We start from the raw sequence: 3,821 nt of genomic DNA on the forward strand, positions 1-3,821 counted from the left end.
AGGCTCTGACTTCCTTGGCCTGAGCTGAAGGGGGAGGCGTTGGCAGAAACACGGCCTCCGAGCCTCAGAGGCAAAGTCGGGTGTAGGGGAATGCCTCCAGCACGTTCAGGACAAGCTTAGGGTGCTGCCTTCTGCAGCCAGGTCTCCTCTGGGTCATTCCCCTCTTTTAAAAGAATTGTTTGTTTGTTTCTGTTTGAAAGGCTGAGAGCCAAAGACAAAGAGATCTTCCCACCAACTCCCTGCCCCAAACGCCCGCACCAATCCATGTTGGGCCAGGCCAAAGCCAGGAGCCAGGAGCTCAGTCCCAGTCTCCCACACAGATGGCAGGGACCAAGGTATTTGAGCCATCACCTGCTGCATCCCGGCGTGTGTGTTAACAGGAAGCTGGATCAGAAGCAGAGTGGGGATTCGAACCCAGGCACTCTGATATGGGATGTGGGTGTCGTAACCCCTGCACCAAATGCCTGCCCCCCACCATTCTCCTCATGTTGCAAATTCAGTCAGTGGGAGGAGATGTGATTCACCAAAGATCACCAGCAAGTAGCAGAAGCTAAAGGTGACCTCCTGGCCACCCACACCAAGTCCTTTACAAATTCCTCTCCGTCAGTTACCTCCACCCACAAATTATACACACACACACACATTATGATTTATTTATTTATTTGACAGGTAGAGTTACATACAGTGGGAGGGAGAGACAGACAGAAAGGTCTTCCATTGGCCGGTTCATTCCCCAAATGACTTCAACCGCTGGAGCTGTGCCGATCCAAAGCCAGGAGCCAGGAGCCTCCTCCAGGTCTCCCCACTGGGTGCAGGGGCCCAAGGACTTGGGCCATCCTCTACTGCTTTCCCAGGCCATGGCAGAGAGCTGGATTGGAAGAGGAGCAGCAGGGACTTGAACCAGCTCCCATATGGGATGTCGGCACCGTAGGTAAAGGAATAACCTACTGCACCACAGTGCCAGCCCCTGTATGTATTTTCTAATTAGGCTGAGAAGTAGAAGCAATTCGAGCAGCCATGGAGTAGGGTGCACAGTCATTATGATTCCCTTTTGTTGACTTGGAACAGATAACATCAATCAGAGCAAGGCTCTAGCATCCGCACCTGCACTCATTTACAGCTCCCGGGGCAGGCATTGCTAATCAAGCTCCGCATTCTTTCCCACTGACTTGCTAACCCAGCACTCCCAACTGAAACTGACCAGCCACTCAGGTGGAAGCCACAAGCCTGCCCTGGCACCAGCTCTGAACTCTACGTGCCTTTCTCGTGGGTCAGATCACAAGGAGTGAACGAGTAAAGAGAAAAAGAGCAGATATCCAGCACAAGTTATAGGGAGGCAAAGCAAGCCCAAACCCAGTGCTGAATACGGAGCAGTGAGCCAGCATTCAGCATGGAACACAGGCTTTTGATTTGGTGGTTGCGAGTCGTATCAGACCTTCGGTAGTTACTCTTTGAATGACAGAAAACCAGCTCCCACTAACACTGGCGTAGACAGGGTGCATGAGCCCTGGTGACAGTTGTGGCTTTGAGATCTGACTTGCTGCAGCCACTTACAGGCTTTCATCCCGACTTTCCCTTGCTGTCCCTTCTCTCCCTCCTGCTCCCTCCCATGCTGGCTTCCTTCCCAGGCAGTTTCCCATTGTGGAGGCAAGCTGGCCACCAGCCTGCCTCTTCACAGCTCCCGGCCGGGAGGCGAGTGGCTGTCTTCCCAGTGGTTTCCACCCCAGTCCTGGCCCTGGTTCCCCATGGCCTCATCTGACTCATGGACGTGGAGGGCCAACCTCCCGCTGGCCATTGCTGATGGGGGCGGGGCGCCCCACCCCCATGCACCTGCCTAAGGGGACCACGAGGACCCGGACTTGGAGGAAGGAAAGAGGCGCTATGAAAATGGAGAGCATTCACGGCCGTGAACCAGCTGGAATCCCTCACACTACCGAACACTCACTTCCTAGGGGGAAGGAACATGGCTCAAGGAGCGAAGCTGCTTGCTCTGTGAAGGGGGGAGGGGGAGGCGGAGCAGCTGGAGTGGCTAGCTCTCCTCTCTGTGCCTGCTGGGTCCTCACTCTCCCAAATGATGTGTGCAAACCATCCAGGGCTGGGGTTGGGATACAGCATGGCTCCTGCAAGACTCGCATTGAAATTGACTTAACTTGAGAGAGAGAGAGATGCCATCTATTGGTTGAGAGACAGACAAGCAGAGAGAAAGACACAAGGAAGAGAGGGAGGGAGGGAGGGAGAGAGAGAGAGCGCGCGATCGAGCTCCCATCCAGTGGTTGAGAGACAAGCAGAGAGCTCCCTGCACATGCACCATGACTGGGGCTGTGCCAGGCTGAAGCCAGGACCTGGGAACCCAGTCCAGGTCTCCCGCATGGGTGGCAGGAACCCAAGTACTTGAGTCGTCGCCTGCTGCTTTGTAGGAAGCTGGAGTCGGGAGCCGGAGCCAGGTGCTCTGAGAGGTGGCGCTACAGGCTCTCAACACACAGCTTCACCACGTGTCTTGACCAAGGCCCCGCCCCTCAGGTGGAGAAGTGATTGCTGCATGGTGGTGGTGATGGGAGGTGGGGCTGTGCAGGAGGGACTGGTCCTTAAGAGAGATCTGGGCTTCGTCGTGGCCGTGGGCTGGTTATCTGCTAAAACCCCAGCCTGGTCTCTTGCTTTCTCTGGCACACACCCTCTCCGCCTTCTACCTTGCTGTCTGCTCTGACGCAGCCCTTGGCCACCCGATGCTATGAGCCCAATAAACCTCCATTCTTGCTAAACCCATCCAGGAGCAGAATTCAGTCACAGCTACAGAAAAGGAAGCCACTGTCAGGGGTTGCCCCTGAACGCCTTTCAGATGGGAGCCCTGCAGGGGCCAGCAGCCTCCTGCTTAGGGAGCCTCTGCCATCCCTCCTACCCCAACTTTGGCAGACACCCAAGAGGGGTGGACCCCATGCCCATGCTCCCGGCTGTGGGGCCGGCACCATGGGGGCCCTACTCCCACTCATCCCGCCCCAACCCATCCGCAGCCAGAACTGACCCAGCCAGGAGTAGACGGCAGCCTGAGGTCCGCTCCCCAGAGAGCAGGTGAGCTGGGCACTTGACAGCGGGCCTCCAAGGTCAGGGTCCTGGACTCTGACATCTACAAGGGCCCTGCAGACGACCCACAGGAGAGAGGAGCAGCACACGAGGAAGCAGCTACTCGGCGGCGCGAGCCACAGGATGTGTGCCCAGCATTGCTACACGTTGAGTTCCCAGAGAAACCAGCGACCAAGATTTATTTTTAGGTTATCTCATAACATTTAAATGCCTAATCATGCTTTCCAAAATTCACAACTGCCAAGGCTAACCTAAATATACCCGCAAGCTGGATTCAAACCTCAGTAGGGATTTCAAATTTGGTTGTAGTCGGTCTCATTTCTCGTTCTCTGGCTGTTTTGGCGTGTAGGTGTAGCCACGTGACTAAGTCGTGGCCAATGGAAGTGTTGTACGGAACTTCCCAGAAGTCTTCTTTAAAGGGAGGAGGTATGTCTTTCTTTCCTTTCTCCTCCTTGATGCCTGGAATACAGAAGTGATGGCTGGAGCTTCAGCAACCTTATTAGATAATTTTTTAGAGATTTATTTATTTATTTGAAAGTCAGAGTTACACAGAGAGAGGAGAAGGGGGGGGGTCTTCCATCCACTGGTTCACTCCCCAAATGGCCGCAATGGCCAGAGCTGCACCTATATGAAGCCAGGATCCAGGAGCTTCCTCCAGGTCTCCCACGTGGGTGCAGGGGCCCAAGGACTTGGGCCATCTTCTACTGCTTTCCCAGGCCATAGCAGAGAGCTGGATTGGAAGT

The 3,821-nt window shown here is 55.0% G+C and overlaps 1 long non-coding RNA gene across 1 annotated transcript; it reads right to left on the reverse strand.

Annotated features, from left to right (window-relative positions):
* Window positions 1–643: 643 nt before the first annotated feature.
* Window positions 644–3,215, reverse strand: LOC127490560 (uncharacterized). The gene is made up of 2 exons (XR_007918577.3): window positions 3,020–3,215; window positions 644–868 (listed from the first exon to the last, which is right to left on the reverse strand). It is a non-coding gene; the product is annotated as an uncharacterized LOC127490560 (long non-coding RNA).
* Window positions 3,216–3,821: the final 606 nt, after the last annotated feature.

This window comes from Oryctolagus cuniculus, chromosome 6, assembly GCF_051225735.1.
Source record: "Oryctolagus cuniculus isolate XC-2025 breed Fujian yellow rabbit chromosome 6, ASM5122573v1, whole genome shotgun sequence".
Taxonomy (NCBI): Eukaryota; Metazoa; Chordata; class Mammalia; order Lagomorpha; family Leporidae; genus Oryctolagus; species Oryctolagus cuniculus.